The 24,298-nt window shown below is 45.6% G+C and overlaps 1 pseudogene across 1 annotated transcript; it reads right to left on the reverse strand.

Annotated features, from left to right (window-relative positions):
* Positions 1–3,273: 3,273 nt before the first annotated feature.
* On the reverse strand, positions 3,274–23,360 carry LOC122541446 (zinc-binding protein A33-like; annotated as a pseudogene). Its single transcript, XR_015753043.1, has 6 exons — positions 22,373–23,360; positions 22,214–22,309; positions 21,886–22,119; positions 21,333–21,355; positions 11,216–11,328; positions 3,274–5,912 (listed from the first exon to the last, which is right to left on the reverse strand). The product of XR_015753043.1 is annotated as a zinc-binding protein A33-like (transcript).
* Between the last annotated feature and the right edge of the window lie 938 nt (positions 23,361–24,298).

The following is a 24,298-nucleotide window of genomic DNA, read 5'->3' on the forward strand; positions in this document are numbered from 1 at the left end:
TTCGGGCACATGCCCTTCTTCAGGAATGAGCAGAGAGTGTTCAGCAGGAGAAGATAAAAGGTAGGGAGGAGGGACTTGGAGGAGGGGCGTTGGAAATGTGATAGGTGGAAAGAGGTCAAGGTGAGGGTGATAGGTCGGAGTAGGGTGGAGGCGGAACCTCCAACACACCCCGTCCACCTGGACACCCCGTGCTGGCCTCCTACCTGCCCTCGACCTCTTTATTGCAAACTGCCGCCGCGATATTAACCGCTACCTGAACTCCCACACCCCTCCCACCCACTCCAACCTCTCCCCATCGGAACGCGCAGCCCTCCACTCCCTCCGTTCCAACCCCAACCTCACCATCAAACCAGCTGACAAGGGAGGCGCAGTAGTAGTTTGGCGCACCGACCTCTACACCGCTGAGGCCAAACGCCAGCTCGCAGATACCTCCTCCTACTGCCCCCTTGACCATGACCCCACCCCCCACCACCAAACCATCATCTCCCAGACCGTCCATAACCTCATCACCTCAGGGGACCTCCCATCCACCGCCTCCAACCTCATAGTCCCACAACCCCGCACCGCCCGCTTCTACCTCCTGCCCAAAATCCACAAACCTGACTGCCCCGGACGACCCATCGTCTCAGCCTGCTCCTGCCCCACCAAACTCATCTCCTCCTACCTCGACACGGTCCTGTCCCCATTAGTCCAAGAACTCCCCACCTACGTCCGTGACACCACCCACGCCCTCCACCTCCTCCAGGATTTCCGCTTCCCCGGTCCCCAACGCCTCATCTTCACCATGGACATCCAGTCCCTGTACACCTCCATCCCCCATCACGAAGGACTCAAAGCACTCCGCTTCTTCCTTTCCCGCCGTACCACCCAGTACCCTTCCACCGACACCCTCCTTCGACTGACTGAACTGGTCCTCACCCTGAACAACTTTTCTTTCCAATCCTCCCACTTTCTCCAAACAAAAGGAGTAGCCATGGGCACCCGCATGAGCCCCAGCTATGCCTGCCTCTTCGTAGGGTATGTGGAACAATCCATCTTCCGCAACTACACTGGCCCCACACCCCATCTTTTCCTCCGCTACATTGATGACTGTATCGGCGCTACCTCGTGCTCCCACGAGGAGGTTGAACAGTTCATCCACTACACTAACACCTTCCACCCCGACCTCAAATTCACCTGGACAGTCTCGGACTCCTCCCTCCCCTTCCTAGACCTTTCTGTTTCTATCTCAGGCGACCGAATCAACACGGACATCTACTACAAACCGACCGACTCCCACAGCTACCTGGACTACACCTCCTCCCACCCCGCCCCCTATAAAAACGCCATCCCATTCTCCCAATTCCTTCGTCTCCGCCGCATCTGCTCCCAGGAGGACCAGTTCAAAATACGCACAACACAGACGGCCTCCTTCTTCAAGGACCGCAATTTCCCCCCCCGACGTGATCGACGATGCCCTCCACCGCATCTCCTCCACTTCCCGCTCCTCCGCCCTTGAGCCCCACCCCTCCAACCGCCACCAGGACAGAACCCCACTGGTCCTCACCTACCACCCCACCAATCTCCATGTACAGCGCATCATCCGCCGTCACTTCCGCCACCTCCAAACGGACCCCACCACCAAGGATATATTTCCCTCCCCTCCTCTATCAGCTTTCCGTAGAGACCACTCCCTCCGCGACTCCCTTGTCAGATCCATACCCCCCACCAACCCAACCTCCACTCCCGGCACCTTCCCTTGCAACCGCAGGAGGTGCAACACATGCGCCCACACCTCCCCCCTCACTTCTCTCCAAGGCCCCAAAGGAAACTTCCATATCCGCCACAGATTCACCTGCACCTCCACCCACATTATCTACTGCATCCGCTGCAGCCGGTGTGGCCTCCTCTATATTGGGGAGACAGGCCGCCTACTTGCGGAGCGATTCAGAGAGCACCTCTGGGCCACCCGGACGAACCAACCCAATCACCCTGTAGCACAGCATTTCAACTCCCCCTCCCACTTCACCGAGGATATGCAGGTCATTGGACTCATCCACCGCCAAACCACAACGCGACGGTCGGAGGAGGAGCGTCTTATCTTCTGACTGGGAACCCTCCAACCACAGGGGATGAACTTGGACTTCACCAGTTTCTTCATCCCCCCTCCCCCCACCTTGTCTCAGCCGAATCCCTCCAGCCCGGCACCGCCTTCCTGACCTGCAGTCTTCTTCTTGACCTCTCCGCCTCCACCCTACTCCGACCTATCACCCTCACCTTGACCTCTTTCCACCTATCACATTTCCAACGCCCCTCCTCCAAGTCCCTCCTCCCTACCTTTTATCTTCTCCTGCTGAACACTCTCTGCTCATTCCTGAAGAAGGGCATGTGCCCGAAACGTCGAGTCTTCTGTTCCCTAGATGCTGCCTGACCTGCTGTGCTGTTCCAGCAATAAAGTTTCAGCTTCGAATTGTGACGAGCAATTTCGAAAATAAGACTTATGGGATCGACAGGGGAGATACAGAAAAGACGCTATCCTGTCCTCGGAGTATTATGGAACCAGGAGACACAGTCTCAGCATAAAGAAAAAAAGACAGAGATGTGGAGGAATTTCTTCACTGGGAGGTGGAACATAATGATGGTGGTCTCTCTCCCAGAATGGATGGAGGCTCCATCGTTGAGTTTGTCGACTCATTGAAATCGATGGATTTCAACACATAAAAAAATAAATCAAGGGGTATGGAGATAGTACAAAAAAAGTGTTCAAGTAAATGATCCGAATTGCAGTGCTTGCGAGGCTGAATGGCCTACTCCTGCTCCTAAATCTGTTGTTTTTTGTGTTCTTAAATACTACTTTAGGGTGATTGCGTCCCCCTTTTTGGATTGAAAACTCCCTGGCAAGGGGATTAGTGATTAGGACGCTTTCGACCTCCTTCACCCATGAAAAACATAATACAGTACAATTTGAATAGGTGCTATGTGAAGTATTTAATAATGATTTTCTTTTTTTAAAAAATCAAGTCTGGCAATTGTTGCTGATTTAAGGGATATTTTCGCTGATGTGGACAGTAATGAGAGAACATTAAGCCAGAAATGAAGGTTAACTGTGACTCTATCAATATTCTGCTGGATGTAAACGATACAGTTTTTGTTATCACAGGGAGAAACGCGTTAATTGCCTAACTAACGTGATATGTTGCACATCACATCCAATTCGGTCTTCATTGCATTCTCGTCCCATATAATATTTGAAAATGTTAAAGATAAGTTTGTTATAATATTTTGAAACATAAGTTTCCTTCTCTCTCTTTTTTTTAATAGAATACCCATTTGAACGTGACATTCTAGATACAGACCCGAGCACACCCACTCTCATTTGTCAGTGTTAGTTTACCATACAAGGTGGTTGCTGCAACGCGTGGAGACGGTTCTGGGTAAGTGAAATTGACAGGTTTCTCACCATTGCAGAAAATAACCCCAAAATGATTGAAACACCCAGTGGGCCAGGCAGCATGAGAATAGCTGAGCCCAAAGTGAAGAAAGCCAAATATCACAGCAGCAGCTGGTCTTCCACCTCCTCTTCGACCAAGAGTAAATCCAAGAATTCCTGCTGAAAATCACAACGGTGGGAATCCCAACACCATGAAGAAGGTGAGAATTTGGGAATGTTTGAGGTAAAATTTTTCACAGGGTCTTTTTTTTGCACTCGAGGGTCGTGACATCGCAGGGCGGCCAATAAATGTTGACCAGCCTTAGATGCCCTCCAGAAGGTATTGGTGAGGTGTCTTCTCGAACCGCTGCAGATCCTCTTCTATATTTTGACCGAGAGAGAATTCCAAGATTTTGACCTAGCATTTGACATTGAAGTAATGATGATATATTTCCAAGTAAGGGTGGTTAATTGGCTTGGAAGGGAACTTGCAGATGATGGTGTTCCTATGTATCGAGTGCCCTTGTCTTTCCATATGGAAGTGGCTGTGGGTTTTCAGTGTGTCCTCCAAAGGATCTTTGGTGAATATCTGCAATGTGTTTTGTAAGAGTACACAACTTTGCTTCTGAGCTTCGGTGGAGGAGGGAGTGGGTAGTTGTGGATGTTGTGCTAATCAAAAAGGCTGCTTTATCCTGGATGGTATCAAGCTTCTGACTGTTGGTGGAGCTGCACCCATCCAGGCAGGTTTGGAGTATTCCATCACAGACCTGACTTGTGCCTTGTATGGTAAGGACGTGAGTTCCTAGCCTCTGACATGCTCTTGTAGCCACTGTTTATACGGTGAGTCGAGGTGAGTTTCTGGTCAACGATAATCCCATTGATGATGTTATTCGGGGATCCAGTGGTGCTAACATCATTGAATGCCAAGGTGTGGCGATTAGATTGTTTCTTAGTGAAGATGGTCATTGCCTACCATTGTGTGTTGCAAATGTTACTTGCTACTTGTCAGCCCAAGTCTTGATATTGCCAGATCTTGTTGTATTTGAACATGGACTGCTTCAGTATTTGAACAGTTGTGAGTGGTGCTATACATTGTGAAATATCAGCAACCAGCCCTGCTTGTGATCTTATGATGGAGAGGAGATCATTTACGAAGCAGCTGAAGATGATTGGGCATAGGTCACAGCCCTGAGGAACTCCTGCAGACATGTCCTGGAGCTGAGATCTCTGATTTCCAACAACCATGACCATTCTTCTTTGTGCTAAGTATGACTCCAACCAGCAGAGAATTTCTCCCCCAATACAATTTTGCAAGGGGCTGCTTGATACCACCGTTGGTCAAATGCAGCATTGATGCCAAAGGTAGCACTCTCAGGTCACCATGTCGGAAAACATAAACTCCAGGACACTTATACCACATGGACACTTTTGTTGCACTTTTCGTCTTCCCTCACCACTCTGCCACCACGATTTTCCCAATTATGCTCTGGAGAAATGATATGATGTCCCCCCCTGGAAAGTCTCCACTGATCCTGCAGTGCACTGATTTGGTATCCCCCTGGAAAAACTCCACTGACCCTGCAGTGAAATGATTTGGAATCCCCCGGAAAGACTCCACTGACCCCAGTCTGAGAATCACTGACCGCTTCATCTCGAACACCTTCATGGAGCGCCACCTCCCGCCTGTGGAGCAACATTACAGGCAGGAAGGTCCCCGGGTTCCTGCAGCTCAGCTCATTCTACCTAGTCAGTCCCTTTTCCAACTGAGCTTCTATTTGTTTTTTTTCTCTCCCCTTAATACTTTACCCCAGCCCGACACAGCTCCTTGCTGATCTTTCAGTTCCCAGTTCTGATACAGGGTTTATTCCCGGAATGTTAACCTGGATTCTCTCTCCACCTGTGACTGAGACCGACCCCTATCAGTTGACAGCTGGCAGGAGGCAGGGGGACGGGGTGAAATTATGTCAGTGCCCTTTAACCCTGCAGATTATCAGCGAGGTGGAGATTTTCCCACTGTCATTCCCTCCCGGACTGAAGATGGGAAAGAGCCTCTCAGTGAAAGTGTGGAGATGGGACATGGTGTCCGCATTGTAAAATGACACCGGTCCACCCTCATAGTCCAGGAAAACCCCGATCTTCCGGGGATTCACACTCGGGGAGAGGGGGGTCCGTGAGGGGGAGGTGGCGGCAAAATAACCGCATCCGGGTAACAGCCCCACAATCCAGAATCCGGTCTCCGGGCTCAATCTGATTCTCATTTTCCTCTCCACGGACTCGCGGACCACGCCCAGATACCACCAGGTCTTCTCCCCTACCTCCACCTCCCAGTAATGTCTCCCTGATGTGAATCCCTCTGATCCCAGGCCACCGAGCCAGGAATCAAATCTCTCCGGGGAGTCAGGGAGCGGCTGCTCTGTGTCTCCGAGTCTCACACTAGTCCGGTCCTCAGACAGGATGAGCCGGGGATGCGCTGTGTTCGGATCCAGAGTCAGAGAAGCTGGAGCTGGGGGAGAGATGAAATAATACGGTCAGAGAGGGAAAAGAGAGAGAATAATGGAGGCCATGTGTAGTAAGAATGGGGGGAGGATGGAGAAGGAAGAATGGGGAAGTTGGAAGAAACAGTGGGGTAGGGGTGGTGGAAGACAGAACGGTGTGGTGTGGGTGTACAGAGTGGAGGAAGTGTGCAGAAAGTCAGACGTGTTTAGGGAATTTTGGGGAGCAAACAGAGGTCGATGGCATCTTATAAGAAGAGTGGAGGAACAGAGCGGCAAGAAAGAGTGTTGGAGAAGAAGTGTTATGGTCAAGGCCAGACCACTCAAAACCTTCTTAAGCAGGCAGCCCAAACCATACCTTTGCAATTTGTTTCAGCAATGTACAGCTAGAGAGCTGACCACTCCCCTTTCATTATACAGGTCACTTTTAAAACATGACCACTTTGGCCTGAAGTCTCATCTTTTGTTTATATGTAAACAGGCCTCTCAAAACACTTTTCATCACTCTACCAAACCAGTCTGATCGGATCTCAGCCTGGTTTATTCCCCTCTGAAAAAAAATCAAGGACAGAGTATCCTTGAGCCAAGGAACAGCTTTTAGAAAAAAAAAGAGACTCGTGACAGAAGCTAGAGAGGAGGTGGGGAGGAGGGAGGAAGAATGCAGGAGGAGACGAAAGCGTGAGGAAGGGAGCACTATGAGAGGCAGGAAAATTGAGGAAAGAAAAAGTGGTGAGTGATTGGAGAAGGAAAGTGGCTGAGGGGAGGGAAAACAATAGCATGTGAGTGGAGGAGAGTGAGGTAGGAAGAGTGGGAATGGGGAACAGGGTGGGAATGGGGTACAGGAAGGGGAAACACTGCATTGGAGTTGTGGAGGAATGAGGTGATGGGAAGATGGGGGAGAGGGTGGGAGACTGTGAGTGGGGAGGGGGAGAAGGGTGTGGGAATATGAGAGCAAGGTATACCAGATCATAGTCCAGGACTTGAGGGAAGGAAAAGCAGGCATGGATGGCAGATCTGAAAAAGAGGGTAGAGGAGAGAGGGCAAAGGCAGGGAAAAGAATTAGTGGGTGTGTGTGAAAAGAAGAATGGATGAAGAGTGGGGAGAGGAAATGTGAGGGAAAAGAGGGGGTTGCAAAAAAGGGGAGGAGTTAGCAAGAGTGCAGGAGGTGAGGAGGTACAGTAGGGTGAATGGAGGAGGGAAGGAGAAAGAAGAGCAGGGAGGGGTAAGCAAGAGCAGAGAAAGGGATAAAAAGACTAGGGCATGGGAGAGAGTGATGCTGGAAGAGCAGGGAAGAGTGTGTAGTGGATGGAGTGGGATTGGAGGGGGGGGGGGAGGAGAGATTTGAATCCTCTAGTACAGAGGTCATTCTGCACATTGAATGTGTCTGTCGAAGGAATCATGGTACTTCCCCTTCCCGTCAGCAGATAGTGATGGGAAGCAAATCCTGGCTGTGTAAGTGACCCTCACATCCCACATTAAGACTATTGTGGTGCTCTCAAAGTGGGTAAAATCTGGCTGGTGTGGTTCAAATAGTAGGTGAAGGAGATGGGCATGGATTTCATAATTAATCATGTGAGACCATAAAGCCATAAGATTTTGGAGTGGAATTAGGCCATTTGGTCCATCAGGTCTGTCTGCTATGAGCATGGTCATATGTTTCTCAGACACCTTCCCATTCCTTCTCCCCATATCTTTTGATTCCTTGTACTAATCAAGAACCTCAATAATAATCCAACAACTTGGAGAGGAACGTAAGTTGACAGAAAATTCCAAACACAGGAATGCAGGATGGGTTATCAGAGCTTGAGTTGCTAAAATCTGGAAAGGGTCTTGCATTGGACATAAGGAGACAGCTTCATTAACACTGTGAGCTTGCTTGGGAAACAGTGAGCACTGGTTAAAGAGGACCAGAAGTTGGGCAGAGAAAACAATCTCAGTAAAAAGCAGCAGCAAATCTGGAGATGAGAACAAAACCAGTTGGATTTAGCTCAGGATAAAGCCCCCCACAGTCCACAAATGAGGTGTCAGTGGGGGAGCACTTTGGGACCAACGGCCATAATTCCATTAGATTTAAAATAGTGATGGAAAAGGATCGTCCAGATCTAAAAGTTGAAGTTCTAAATTGGAGAAAGGCCAATTTTGACGGTATTAGGCAAGAACTTTCGAAAGCTGATTGGGGGCAGATGTTCGCAGGTAAAGGGACGGCTGGAAAATGGGAAGCCTTCAGAAATGAAATAATGAGAATCCAGAGAAAGTATATTCCTGTCAGGGTGAAAGGAAAGGCTGGTAGGTATAGGGAATGCTGGATGACGAAAGAAATCGGGGGTTTGGTGAAGGTAAAGAAGGAAGCATATGTAGGGTATAGACAGGATAGATCGCGTGAATACTTAGAGTATAATGGCAGTAGGAGTATACTTATGAGGGAAATCAGGAGGGCAAAATGGGGACATAAGATAGCTTTGGCAAATAGAATTAAGGAGAATCCAAAGTATTTTTACAAAAACATTGAGGACAAAAGGGTAGCTCGGGGGAGAATAGGGCCCCTCAAAGATCAACAGGTCAGGCAGCATCCAAGGAACAGGAGAATCGACGTTTCGGGCATAAGTCCTTCTTCAGGAATGATGAAGCCCTTCCTGAAGAAGGGCTTATGCCTGAAACGTCGATTCTCCTGTTCCTTGGATGCTGCGCATTTTCAGCTCTGATCTCCAGCATCTGCAGTTCTCACTTTCTCCCCTCAAAGATCAGCAAGGCAGCCTTTGTGTGGAGTGGCAGAAAATGGGGGAGATACTAAATGAGTTTTTCGCATCAGGTTTACTGTGGGGAAAAGGATATGGAGGATATAGACTGTAGGGAAATAGATGGTGACATCTTTCAACATATCCAGATTACAGAGGAGGAAGTGCTGGATATCTTGAAATGGGTAAAGGTGGATAAATCCCCAGAACTTGATCAGGTGTATCCGAGAACTCTGTGGGAAGCTAGAGAAGTGATTGCTGAGCCTCTTGCTGAGATATTTGTCTCATCAATAGTCACAGGTGAGGTGCCAGAAGACTGGAGGTTGGCAAACGTGGTGCCTCTGTTTTAGAAGGGTGGTAAGGACAAGCCAGGGAACTATAGACCAGTGAGCCTGACCTTGGTGGTGGGCAAGTTGTTGGAGGGCATCCTGAGGGACAGGATGTACATGTATTTGGAAAGGCAAGGACTGATTCGGGATAGTCATCAAGGCTTTGTGCATGGAAAATCATGTCTCACAAATTTGATTGAGCTTTTTGAAGAAGTAACAAAGAGGATTGATGAGGGCAGAGTGGTAGATGTGATCTATATGGACTTCAGTAAGGCGTTCAACAAGGTTGCCCTTGCGAGACTGATTAGCAAGGTTAGATCTCATGGAATATAGGGAGAACTAGACATTTGGATACAGAACTGGCTCAAAGGTAGAAGACCGAGGATAGTGGTGGAGGGTTGTTTTTCAGACTGGAGGCCTGTGATCAGTGGGGTGAAACAAGGATCAGTGCTGGGTCCTTTGCTTTTTGTCATTTACATAAATGATTTGGATGCGAGCATACGAGGTACAGTTAGTAAGTTTGCAGATGACACCAAAATTGGACATGTAGTGGACAGCAAAGATGGTTACCTCAGATTACAACAGGATCTTGACCAGATGGGCCAATGGGCTGAGAAGTGGCAGATGGACTTTACTTCAGATAAATGCGAGGTGCTGCATTTTGGGAAAGCAAATCTTAGCAGGACTTATACACTTAATGGTAAGATCCTAGGGAGTGTTGCTGAACAAAGACACCTTGGAGTGCAAGTTCATAGCTCCTTGAAAGTGGAGTCACCGGTAGATAGGATAGTGAAAACACCGTTTGGTATGCTTTCCTTTATTGGTCAGAGTATTGAGTACAGGAGTTGGGAGATCATGTTGCTGCTGTACAGGACATTGGTTAGGCCACTGTTGGAATGTTGCATGTGATTCTGGTCTCCTTCCTATCAGAAAGATATTGTGAAACTTGAAAGGGTTCAGAAAAGATTTACAAGGATGTTGCCAGGGTTGGAGAATTTGAGCTATAGGGAGAGGCTGAACAGGTTCGGGATGTTTTCTCTGGTGTCGGGGGCTGAGGGGTGACCTTATCGAGGTTTACAAAATTATGAGGGGCATGGATAGGGTAAATAGGCAAAGTCTTTTCCCTGGGGTTAGGGAGTCTAGATCTAGAGGGCATAAGTTTAGGGTGAGAGGGGAAAGAAATAAAAGAGACTAAGGGGCAACGTTTGCACACAGAGGGTGATACGCGTATGGAATGAGCTGCCAGAGGATGTGGTGGAGGCTGGTACAATTGCAACACTTAAGAGGCATTTGGAAGGGCATATGAATAGGAAGGGTTTGGAGGGATATGGGCTGGGTGCTGGCAGGTGGGACTAGATTGGGTTGGGATATCTGGTCGGCATGGACGGGTTGGACTGTTTCCGTGCTGTACATCTCTCGGACTCTAAGAGAGACTTACACTACCTGGGGTTGTCCTCCATCTTACACTGGCATCCTTTCAGATGGATTCACCAACTCATTCAATACAATACAAGAGCAAAACATGGTACAAAGGGATTTCAGTTGAAAGACAATTTGTCTGATTCTCTTTGTGATGATTCTCTATGATTACAATGTGAGTTTGAGTTACAGTTTGTTCCTTTGTTTTTTCTCTCTCCACGACCCCAGTTCCTGTCACTTCCAATCAAACCCTCTCCTCACTGGAAGCAAAACAGATTATTTGTTACCTGTTCCTCAAGGACCACCCAGCACTTTTCCACATTGCAAATCCATGGAAAACTGACAGGAATGTTGCACTGAAGCCCAAATATCAGATTAGATTGAGACACTGATCAAATTCATTGGACAGGTCAGTCGCTTTACTTCTCAGTCAATGGAATCAGTCTCTCAACCTCACCACCTCCAAACTACCTTGTTACTCACCATTATTGAAGCTATCATATATCTGCTCCTTGTTACAGAATTTGTGATCATGTTAAACATATGAATGTTAATCACTGTTGTTTTGACCCTTGAGCACAAGAGGATCGTCACAGCCTTCAGTGTCTAGAGTAGGCAAAGTTAAAACAAAATTCATCTTGTCCATCCCGTTCAACACCCGTCACCTCCTCATCAGAGTAGCAGAGTAGATTGCTTCTGCAGCCCTTTCTGTTGACTAAACTCTCAATTCCATCCAGTACACTAGCTTTCATGTGACAATGTTTTCCTGCTAATATTGTGATACAAACTGTCAGCTGGATTTGCAATCGGTAAGATGAGCATGTATTTTACCCAGGTTAATGTCATCCATCATTTCTCTCCAAACTGTGTACTGTAAAGGACCTTTGTACTTTCCAATAGACAGGGAGCCATCTGCTGGTGATGTCCAGTTATGCTCGCTAATCCTGTAAATATGAGACAATTTGGTTTAACAAATGTTACAAATGACTTATATAGTCAAGCTTTCAGCAGATTTTATCTTTCAGCAAATGTGGGAAAAAATTAAGTCCAAAAGCCATGACCAAACAAACCATAACTTGGAAATGCAGCAGTACAGGTGGAAAACCATATCCTGTAAAGATAAAAAGCCACACACATCTGATAACATTAATTACTGAGACCTCTCACACCAAAGGAGATTTTAAAAGTTCCGTCTGTGCTCTTGCTGTAATATAAACGGAACTTGTGGAACAAGGAAAAAAAAACACTAGAAAACAACTAAAAACCTCATATGCAACTGGGTAATAGACGGGTCCCACAACCCTCGGAGCATTCTGCTGCTGTACTTCCGGAATCTTGACCATCTCTGATTTCAGTCTGTCCATTATTGGAGGGTAGACTTTCAGCTGCTGAGTCCCTCAGCTCTGGAATTCCCTCCCTGAGCCCTTCCATTTCACATTTCTCCTTTAAAATGCTCTAAAACCTAAACCAGTCATTTGTATTAAAATCGCCGTGTCACGTTTTGCTTTCTAGTTCTCCTGTGAAAATGACTTGAGTCCTCATATTACAGTAAAGGGGCAGTGCAAGTATAGAATTTTCCTGTCATGTTGGTTAACATACAATGCGAGGTGTAGTATAAAAAGAATGACTCTCACGCTCTTGAAAGTGTGATTGCTCAGGCTGGCCAAGATCCATGCAGGGGTTTTTTTTAATTGAAATTCACTCATGAGACATGGACATCCCTTGGCTGGACCAGTACTTATTGCCTGTCATCAGTTTCCTTTGAGAAGGTGGTGGTGAGCTGCCTGCTTGAACCACTGCAGGCCAAGTGCTGTAGTTAGACCACAATTCTGTTTGTGAGTAAAGTCCAGGATTTTGACTCAGCGACTGTGAAGAAATGGCAATACATTTCCAAGTCAGGGTGATGAGTGGCTTGTAGGGGAACCTGCATGCGATGGTTGGATGGCTATTTGAATAGGAAGGGTTTGGCGGGATATGGGCCGGGTGCTGACAGGTGGGATTAGATAGGGTTGGGATATCTGGTCGTCATGGACGGGTTGGACTGAAGGGTCTGTTTCCATGCTGTACATCTCTGACTCTATGTATTTGTTGCCCTGATACTTCTCGGTGAAAGTGGTCATTAGTTTGCAAGGTGGTATCTCCAGATCTTTGAAGAAATTCTGCAGGCATCTTGTCACACAGTACTGCTACTGAGTGTCAGTGGTGGAGGGATAGGATATTTTGTGGATGATGGACTGCTTCATTCTGGATGGTATCAAGCTGCTTGAGTGTTGCTGGAGCTAAACTCATCATGCTGCCAAATGGGCAGGATTTCATCACAATCTTTACTTTTGTGTTAAAGATGGTAGTGTGAAACTATAAACTTCAGAATTTTAGTAGATAATCATGGACTAAAAGATCAACAAAGATAAACTGTTACACACAAACAGATCAGCAATAACTCTATCTGTTTGCAGTAAATTGCTCAGGGACAAAGACAAGCTGTTACATGGGAGATTGAAAGTAATCAGTCATGTGTGGAAAAATAAGGAATCAAGGCTACACAAACAAAACTGTGCTCGATAACTGGCTGCTTTATGCCACAAGGATAAGTAACAGCCGTGCTGAATAATTTAAGGAGTCAATTGCAAGATAGTCTAGGTCTTCAAACAGACAGTTGAGGTCAAATATAACAAGGAACAGAGGACTTCCTTCTGATAAGGAAGCAAATTGCAGACTCAAGCACTCCAAAGAGTAATCAACATTTTGGATCAAAGAATCAAGACAATTATCAACTGTGCCACATCAATGACCTTAAGGATCAAAAAATATGCACAAATTCTTCTTCAGCAGAACTCTGGCGAACAACACTGCACAAGGTTCAAATCCTAGATATTTGGGAATGGGATGGCACAGTGTCTCAGTGGTTAACATTGCTACCTCACAATGCCAGGAACCTGAGGTCAATTCCAGCCTTGGGTGACTGTGTGGAATTTGCACATTCTCAGAATGTCTGTGTGGGTTAATTTTGGGTGCTCTGGTTTCCTCTCTCAGTCCAAAGATGTGCAGGTTAGGTGGATTAGTCATGTTAACTTGCCCATTATGTCCAGGGGTATGCAAGCTAGGCGGGGTAGCCATAGGAAATGTGGAGTTAAAGAGATGGGGTTGGGATGTCCTCCATTGGGCCAGTGTGGACTCATTAGGCTGAATGACATGTTTTCAACCTGTATGGATTCTACATTCCATTCAGAGACAGGAACTGTTCGTTGGACGTCAAAGTGTATGGTGCTGGAGAAGCACAGCCTATCAGGCAGCATCCAAGGAGCAGGAGAATCTATGTTTTGGCCATTCCTGACCGGCTGTGCTTTTTGGGAACCACACTCCTTGGCTCTGATCTCCAGCATCTGCAGTGTTCATTTTCTCCCTCTCAGTTGGTAGGAATCACAGCTAAATTTCACCATTTATCGAGTAATAGCTAAGTGGAGGCTTAAGTTGTTTACTTGAGGGTCCTTATTTTGGTTGCTACATGCAGTAAAGTTTGAATCATTGTTTCAGTATTTCATGTGTGAGAATTCTCAATAATGAGCTGAAGGAAAGGTAACTTGCGGTGACTTACCCACAATAGTGGACAGATTTTGGGGAGTTAGATGAGTTACTTAGTCCAGTATTCCTATCTTCAGGCCTGGTCTTAGCCAAAGTACTTTTATTAGAAGTGTAGTTCAGTTACTGCTCAATGTTAAACCCCATGGTGTGGAAAATGGGGGCTTCTATGAATTTTGTCTCACTTGTACTGAAGTGCAGTGAAAAGCCTTGTTTATGAACAGTACAGACAGATCATAATAAGCAAGGATGAACAGATCAAAAAAAACTTAGAGTCATACAGGTTATAGTGTACAGGATGTGCACGAGGTGAGATTACCATTAACACGATGAGCATGATTTGAGGCTAGAGAGTTAATTCATTGTTCTCATAACAGCCAGGAAGAAACTGTTCCTGAACCTGCTAGGATGGTGTGTGCGTTCAGGCTTTCGTATCTTCTGCCTGATGGAAGAGGCTGTGGGAGATCAATACTGGGGTGTGATGGGTCTTTGATGATGTTGACAGCCTTACAGTGGCAGTGAGCTGTGTCAATGGAGTACATGGATGGAAGATTGACTTCTGTGATGGTGTGGGCTGTGCACGTTCTGTAGTTTCTTACAGTCCTGTACACAGCAATTGCCATACCAGTCCTTTTATGCACCCTGACAGTATGCTTTCAATGGCACATCTGTAGAAGTTGTTGAGGGAACTTATGGACATGCCAAATTTTCTGAGCCAACTGAGGAAGAGGCATTGTTGTGCCTTCTTGACCATTGCACCAATGTGGGAAGTCCAGAACAGATTGTAGGTTATTGTCACTCCAAGGAACCTGACACTTTCCACCCTCAGTTCTGTTGATGGAGGTGGGGATGTGTTTTTTTTAAGACTTGATTCCCTGCAATATTAAAACAGACCCATTGGCCCAACAAGTCCACAACAACCCTCCGAAGAGTAACCCACAGACCCAGGCCCCTACCCTATATTTACTCTGACTAATGCACTTAACACTATGGGCAATTTAGCATGACCAATTTACCTGACCTGCACATCTTGGATTGTGGGAGGAAACCAGAGCACACAGATGAAACCCGTGCAGATTTGGGGGGGGATGCGCAAACGCCACACAGACAGTTGCCTGAGGCAGGAATTGAAACTGGATCCCTAGTGCTATGAGGCAGTAGTGCTAACCACTAAGCCACCGTGCCACCCCAAAGGGCACCCCAAAGATGTTCTCCTCCTTTCTTTCTGAAGTCCATGTTCTTTTGTTTTGCTAACGTTGAGAGAGAAAGATTGTTCTCATTGAACCATGTCACCAAGCCATCTATCTCCCTTCTATGTTTTGACTCGTCGTTGTTACAGATTGGTACTACTATGGTTGTGCCATCAGCAAATTTGTAGATGCCATTCATTTGGAATTGGCAACACCATCATGGATGGACAGGGAGTACAGTACAGGGCTGAGGATACATCCTTGAGGAGCTCTTGTGTTGTGCAGTATTGTGGAGGAAGTGCAGTTGCTTATCTTCACTGATTGCAGTCTTTGGGTCAGAAAGATGAGAATCCACTTGCAAAGAGTGGAGCTGAAGCTGTAGTTATGCAGTTTGAGATCAGTCTGGAGGGGATAATGGTGTTGAAGACCGAGCTGTCATCAGTGAGCAGAAATCTGATGTAGATGTACTTGTTAACCAGGTGTTCCAGGGAAGAGTACAGGGCTAGAGATATGGCAGCTGCTATGTAACTATTATAGAACATAGAACATAGAAGAATACAGCGCAGTACAGGCCCTTTGGCCCTCGATGTTGCGCCGATCCAAGCCCACCTAACCTACATTAGCCCACTATCCTCCATATGCCTATCCAATGCCCGCTTAAATGCCCATAATGAGGGAGAGTCCACCACTGCTACTGGCAGGGCACTCCATGAACTCACGACTCGCTGAGTAAAGAACCTACCCCTAACATCTGTCCTATACCTACCCCCCCTTAATTTAAATCTATACCCCCTTGTAATAGCTGACTCCATACGTGGAAAAAGATTCTCACTGTCGACCCTATCTAAACCCCTAATCATTTTGTACATCTCTATCAAGTCACCCCTAAACCTTCTTTTCTCCAATGAAAACAACCCCAAGTGCCTCAGCCTTTCCTCATACGATCTTTCTACCATACCAGGCAACATCCTGGTAAACCTCCTCTGCACCCGTTCCAGTGCCTCCACATCCTTCCTATAGTATGGCGACCAAAACAGCACACAATACTCCAGATGCGGCTGCACCAGAGTCTTATACAACTGCAACATGACCTCAGTACTCCGGAACTCAATTCCTCTACCAACAAAAGCCAGTACGCCATATGCCTTCTTCACCGCCCTATTTACCTGGGTGGCAACTTTCAAAGATAAGGCAGTAGACAAACTGTAGAGGATCGAGGCAGGCTGGGAGACTGGTATTTATGGGGGCCATTATCAATCTCTCGAAGGACTTCACGATTATTGAGGTCAGAGCCACTGGGCAGTAGTCACTAAGGTACATTGCATGTGCTTTCTTAGATGTGGATGATGGTACAGGGGTAATATGAAGGGACAGTGGGTAGATTGTTGCTTTTCGAGATTGCCATTTGTCTGATCCAAATATTTTTGCCCATTTCCAGCCTATGCCTGGATATTATATATGTCTTGCTGCACTTGGGTGAGGACTGTTTCCTTACTTGAGAGTTCCTTAATGCTACCAAATATTACACAATTACTATCAAACATTACAAATTCTGTCCTTATGATGGAGACTAGATCATTGCTGAAGCAGCTAAAGATGGTTGGGCCCAGGACACCATCCTCAGGATATCCTGCAGAGATATCCTGCAGCTAAGTTGACTGACCTCCAATAACCACGCCAGTCTTCCCATGAGCCAGGTCTGACCCCAAACATGGATATCCATCTACTGAAAAAAATGGGCCATGTGACTGTCTCAGGAACAGGGAAATGGCCACCATCACACAAACTGCCCAAAATCAGGTCAGTGATCATCTCCAGTTCTGAACCAGGTTATATTATGTACAGGTACTTTGATTACAAAACTGTAAGTAAGCTTTATACAATCTGATACTAATCTAATAAGGCCAACATGTACTTGTAAAGGTGAAGGGTGGGACAAACAAACTCGAGACCCTTGATGTAAAAGGATATACAAAGGGATTGGTTAAGAGAAACAAAGGAATCTTATGAGACATACTGATGCTTGATAAAAAAAAGCAAATGGCTCCAGGAATATCGAAAGTGTATGAGGTTGCTTCAAAAACAAATTAGAAGAGCGAACAGCTAACATGAGAAGACACTAAGGGTAACTTTAAGGACACTCCAAAAGATGTTTCCTAAGTTTATCAGGAGCATGAGAATAACTAAGGAAAGCTTAGGGCCTGTTAAAGACCAAAATGGCAATGTATGAAGCCAGAAGATATCGATGTGGTTTTAAATGATTACTTTGCATCTGCATCCACGGTTTAAAAAGATAATGTGGGTCTATAAATCTGGTGGGAACCTGTGATATACTTGAATTAGTTAGCATCAGAGAGAAGAGAGGTATTTGTACTTTTAACAGTCTTGAAAATGAACGAAGCCCTCAACTCAGATGAAAGGTATCCCAGACTGAATCCAGGGTAATTTGGTAAATTGCATCCAAATTGACTGAGTGGAGGAAGCAGAGGGCAATTTTCGGAGGGAAGCCTTTGTCCCGTGGTATATCATTGTGGATAAATCCAAAAAGGTTACCTTTAATTCAGCTACTTAAGAAATCTCACAGTAAAGAACTGAAATAATGACCTAAACTTGCAAGTTAAGCCTCCTAACACAATTTGGCCATTACCTGATGATGGAATCTGATGACCCACTCTGAAAGTGTCCAGGGTTTGATCCTTATGCAGTGCTTCCTTCGAATTTCTGCTACTAACTTGTTCTATTGTTCAATTCCTATGGAATTTCTTCACTTCCAAGTTTGTAGTGTGGCACTACTGATGATTCAATTGATTATTTCATCCCCAAACATTGATTGCATTTCCAAGAACCTCAAGTCTGTATCTTATCAGAAGTAGCTCCCCTGTATCTTGCTTCATTTAGGGTTAGCTGTCTGTTTGAAACACAACTTTTCCTGCAATTATCCCCTTCAAAACTATTTCTGCAGGTAGAATTAATTATCTATTTGTCATAAGACAGATTATCAAGCAATTATTATCTCCCCTCTCCCAGAGGACAGCTTGTTTTTGTCTACTTCTTGTCAGAGATGGTTAATTCACATGTTGCTTTTAATTCCTTCATATCACTTTCTCCTTGCACCATTCATGTCAAGAAACAGCTCATCCCAGAAGGAGTTATTGCTGATTATTTAAATCCATGAACAGTTATTAATACTGTGAAGTTTACATTGTCATAATATGAGAGTTCAATTCTGTGTCCCGTTCTGTTTGTTGAGTACATTAATGCTTTAGAGTTGAATAAAGAAGGTATCATCAGTATATTTGCATTGGCACAAAAGTTGGTAATGTGGTAAATTGCAAGGAGGAAAATGTTACAGTACAGGATGATGAAGATGGTCAGGTCAGATGGACTGAGCAGTGGCAAGTGGAATTTAATTCTTAAAAAAGTGTGAGCTGATGCATTTTCAGACTGTTAACAGGGCAAGGAAGTACACATTAAATGGTTGGAGCTTGGGAAGTAGAGAGGATCAGAGGAATCTTAGGTGTGGATGTCCACATATGATAACACAGCAGGACAGGCATATAAGTAGTTAAGAATGAATCTGGGTTCAGATATTAGTTGAAGCATTGAATACAAGGGCTGTTATGCTGAAGCTGAATAAGAATTTAGCCAAAGCTGGAGTACTGTGTGAAGTCTGGTCATGTCACTCCTGGAATGATGTGAATGCACTGGAGGGAGTGCAGGATGAAGCCTGGGCAGGAGCAATTCAGCTGAATAGAGAGACTTGATAAGGTGGAGTTATTTTCCTGAGAGCAGAAAGACTTGAGGGAGGGTCCCAGTTGAAGTGTGCAAAGTTCTGGGAGGCGTATACAGTGGGAGATGTGGAGTAGAGGGGATATTAACCAGGTCACAGACTGATAGTAAGGCGCTGAAGAGGTGTGAGAAAATCCTATTTTACTGAGAATGTCGATAGTATGGAGAACTCATTGCCTAAAAGGGTGATAGTGGCAAGAACACAAGATATTTAAGAACTATGTGGATAAACACTTGAAGCACTAGAGCATATATTGGTATGGGCCATATGCTGGTAGCTTGGTTTAGAATACATCAATTGTTGAAGGATCAAATGAGAACTGGGGAAAGAGTGGGGTCCATTCAGGTCCATAGTGTTAGTTTATGCACGGAACCAGAGGGTGAAGACATGATTTGAAATGAATACATTGTCTGTGCCATCATGAAAACTGACACAATGTAGTTGTAGAAATCAGGTAAAGAAACAATGATTTAGTTTTAAAAATTAAGAATAGACAGCAAAGGATACTGTGATTGCACTGACTGGCTGAAAGGTAAATAAGTCCCCAGGGCCAGATGAAATGTATCCCAGGCAAAAATCAAGATGGTGGAGGAGTAGGATGCTCCAGCTGGTGCTCTGTCTGTTTCTTTTCTTTTCCTCCTTTTGATTCCATCTTCGGATTTGTTTCCTTTTCTTCTTTCTTCTTGGTTTAGTGGCCTGTGGTGTTCTCTCAGCCCAGTGCCTCGGCCTGATGCTTCAGTGCCTTGTTAGCCCACAACAGGCTCAGATCAGATTGGGAGATTTTTCGGCAGCCCGGTTCGTTCTCTTGGCGTGACCTCTGAGGCAGCTGGTGGTGAGAGTAAGGTGCAGTGTGCACCAAGTGATTGGAAGCTGTGAGTGGGTCCTGTGAATGAAAACTATGTGCAGGTTTCTGACTGGGTGTGTTCTGGAGGCAGCGGGTGGAGATCAGAGGCAGCAGCAGCAGTGGCAATGACACTAGTGCCCAATGCGGGAGGAGTGAGTTGTGAAGGAAGTCCCTGATATCTGCAAGAGCTGACAAATGGCACTAGATAAGGTTAGGATATCCGGTCGGTATGGATGAGTTGGACAGAAGGGTCTGTTTCTGTGCTGTATATCTTTATGGCTCAATGGCATAAGAAACAAGAGCAGGCCATCTGCCCCATTGAGTCTGCTGTGCCATTCAATATGATCATGGCTGACCTTTTATGGCCTTGGCTTTACTTATCTGTACTGGCATCGTAACCCTTAACTTTTTGAACAGCAAAGGAATTATCTATTTGAGCTTAAAAACAAAGAGGAAGCCTCAAGTACTTCACTGGACATGGAATCTCACAGATATTGGGTTGTTAATTAGTGAGGAGGATAGCTTGGGATTACAGGAGGATATAGACAGGCTGGTTAGATTGTCATTCACCACTGATCAGACATTCTGTCTGAGCAAGTGTGAGTTGTTGCAGTTGTGCAGGATAAACCAGGCAAGTGAATGTATGTAGAAAGGAAGGACCCTGGGAATCACAGGATCAGTGGGACCTTGGTGTGTATATCCACTGGTCACTGAAGGTACTCAGATAGGTAGACAAAGTGACTTAAAATGCATATGACATTGTTGTGTTTCTTTGTCGAGACACAGAGCTTAAGTACAGGATGGTAATGCTGCAAGTGTATAAAGTGTGTTTTGGGCCACAGCTCGAGTGTTATGTGCAGTTCTGGAATCCAGATTACAGAAGGGATGTGATTGCAACAAAGAGGGTGTAAAGCGGATTTACCAGGATGTTCTCTGGGCTGAAGAGTTTCAGTTATGAAGAGAGATTAGACGGACTGAAGTTGTTTTCCTTGGAGCAGAGGAGACTGAATGTGGACATGATTATGATGTACAAAATAATGATGAGCATAGACAAATGGTTCCCCTTGACTGAGGGATCAATAACCAGGGGGGCAGATTTAAGGTGTGTATGGGGGATGGGAAGAGTAGGCTGGGAGGGGGTGTGAGGCATGTTTTTTTCACCACAGGAAGTAGTGAAAATCTGAATTCACTGTCAGTAAGAATGCAAAATGTTTGAAACCCTCAAAACATTTCAGAAGCATTTAGACGTGCAGTTGTCCATGGTGTACCAGGCAATGTGCCAAGTGTTGGAAATAAGACGAGAAAAGGGAGGCATTTGTTTTTGACTGACACGGACTCAATGGGCCGAAGGGCTTATTTTTGTCCCTTAATTCTCCATTCATCTTTCTACTTAGTTGCAGTAAGTTTTTTTTTATAACAGTGTGAACCACAAACGGAGTTAAATAACGCTTTATAGCGCCGATAATAACCAGGAAATAACCCCATAATAACCCGTCCCTGAGTTATTGAGCAAACTGCAGAGTTTCAGTAAAGAGCATGTCCTACCTTCTCTTCCGACAAGTTGCCTCCTGAAAGAAAAGAATCACAAACAGTGAGGCTGGCAGTAACAGATTTCAGGAGGAGACAGACAGGCTGCTGAAATTAGCAGACACAACGCGGAAGTGTGAAGTGATAGATTTTGGAAAGAAGATTGAGGAGACGGTAAAATAAACTGGAACTGACCATCAGTCCCGCTCACTAACACAGTGACTCTCACATTTCCACTGTACCAGACACACCCACACATTCTCCACATGGAACTGGAACTGGATTATAATGGGATTTCCAGGAGATAATTAAACTTGGTGGAACATGGAGATAAGAAAACAAGTAAAAACATCACAACCCATTCCAGGGAGAATGTCTGTATTCCCGAGATTCTGCAGACAGTGTGAGAGCGGTTTTTGTACCGTGACAACAGCAGAACCGCTCGGACAACAACCCAGCTGAATTTTCCTCCTGTCCATTTCAATTGAGCAACATGAATTAAACATTTCACATCAGTTATTTTGTAACCGGGCGACGTTTCAGGGAACTGACCCGCACTATATTCCCTCACCTTCAGAAATATCAGCTCGTCTTTTTGCTCCATCTGTTTCTGTAACTTAGAGAGTTTCTCCTGAATATAATTTAAATTCTCCTGAATCTCTCGAAGATTTTTCTCCATTGGTTCTACAACCCTCTCCTCTTCTTCCCTGAGATCTCTGAGTAAACGCTGCTCTTTCTCAGTGAGAATCTGGTGTATTTTAGTGAACTCGGATGTGATGTGGGTCTGCAGACTGCTCGCCTGTTCCTACCAAATGAAAATGTGAAACCTCATTAATGTCCCGCGATAAAGGGAACAAAACTAACCGATATCCCAGAAAATCAGCACAGGGAGAGCTCACCCTCACTTCGGAAATCTTCCGTTTCTGGGTCAGTTCAGCTTGGAGAACCGCCGATCTCTTCTCTGTGAGAGAATTTAAGGCAGATTTCAGTTAAGCCTGGAATTGGAAGAGAAATCGCAGCATGAAACTGTCAGACCTTGAAACTATGCCACAATTCACAGCTTTTAAACATTTCCTCTTTATCTTGTACACTTTAACTCCTTCTTTAATCTGTATGAAGCGGTGCTCTCTGTGTTCCGGTGCAGTGACACACATCACACAGATCAACTTCCTGTCAGTGTCACAAAACAGCTCCAGTTCTCTCTGATGTTTCTCACAGTGAGGTTTACTTTCCTTCTCTTTCGGATCCAGCTTTAATTTTCGAGCCTCCTCGGCCAGATTCGCTAAGGCCCGATTTACCCTGAGGTTTCTTTCCGGAAACACCTCTCGACATTCCGGGCAGGAGTTTATCTCCTTCTTTTCCCAACTCTGGGTGATACAGGAGCGGCAGAAGTTGTGCCCACAATCCAGTGTAACCGGATCGGTGAAGAAATCCAGACAAATGGGACAAATTACCTCCTCGGTCAGTCTCAGGAGCTGCTGTGCGGATGCCATGTTCACTCTCCGCACTTCCTGAATCCACCTGCTTTTAGTTTCGATGTGAAAGAACACATTCAGTTTAACGATCTCACGAGGATTTGCACTCAATACTCAGAGCAATTATTCCAAACCAACCGAGCAGCAAATGTGCCCATTTTGAACCAGAATGGATCCCCCACATCTTGCAGATACAACACTTCGGTGCTCCGATGTCTCTATTTTGGTCACATTAGCAGCTATTACCAACCAATGAGCGTGTGCTGTCACTCTGTTGTGCTAGGCTTCAATATGTCCTGTTGAAAAATTATTTCCAAACGATGTGCCAATAAACCAAACAAAATGCACCTTTTCTACTGTGCCGTGAGTTCCCGAACTGCCTCCGAATTCCTTGATCTGTAGGGCTTTGTCTCACTCCTGTTTTTCCTGACAGTGCAGAGTTTGCTTCCACATATCCCCTCTTAAAGGGGTTAACTCAGTCAACTCATCTGCAGCTACACCAGCAAGGTAACCATTCATCTGCTGTGTCTGTGTGGAAAGGGATACACTCATGCAAACAGACAGGGAGTAAATACCGAGAACAACCAGCACAGAAATATGTTTTCCATCCCTGTGAAATAACAGTTGGGATTGGTTGGTCAGGAGCAATGTATTATCAGTAGGTAGTGACACAGGCCATAGCTTCACTCGTCTATCTTCACACTCTGTGCAGTCATAGAGTCAGAATGTCAGAAATGTACAGCATGGAAGCAGACCCTTCGGGCCAAATCATCCACTCCAAACCCGATATCCCAACCTAATCTGGTCCCACTGCCAGCATCCGGCCCTTTTCCCTGCAAACCCTTCCTGTTCATCTACCCATCCAGATGTCTTTTAAGTGTTGCAATTGTACCAGCCTCCACCACTTCCTCTGGCAGCTCATTCCATACGTGCACGACCCTCTGCATAAAAAAAGTTGCCCAACAGGTCTCTTTTGTATCTTCCCTCCCTCACCATGGACCTATGCCTTCTCGTTCTAGACTTCTCCACCCTAGGGAAAAGACTGAATATTTATCCTATCCATGCACCTCATGATTTTATGACCCTCTATAAGGTCACCCCTCAGCCTCCGATGCTCCAGGGAAAGCAGCCCCAACCTATTCAGCATCTCCTTATAGCTCAAATTGCAACACTTGCAACACCCCTGTAAATCTGTTCTAAACCATTTCAAGTTTCACAATATTTTTCCGATAGGAAGGAGATCAGAATTGCACGTAATATTCCAAAGTGCCGTGACCAACATCCTATACAGCCACAACATGACCTGCAAGCTCCTATACTCAATATTCTGACCAATAAAGGAAAGCATACCAAACAACTTTCATGGTCAGTGCTTGACAACCTCTCACAGCCTTTCTCTTTTTCACTTTCACTTCGTTTTGAAAGTACGAAATACAGAAAACTTTCATTTCAAGAGTCTGACGGCAGCATCCAAGGTTCACTCTGCCTGCTTCTTTGTTTTTCCCTTTT

Source organism: Chiloscyllium plagiosum, unplaced genomic scaffold, assembly GCF_037043375.1.
Source record: "Chiloscyllium plagiosum isolate Xiang-an unplaced genomic scaffold, Cpla_swu_hap1 HiC_scaffold_35, whole genome shotgun sequence".
Lineage (NCBI taxonomy): Eukaryota > Metazoa > Chordata > Chondrichthyes > Orectolobiformes > Hemiscylliidae > Chiloscyllium > Chiloscyllium plagiosum.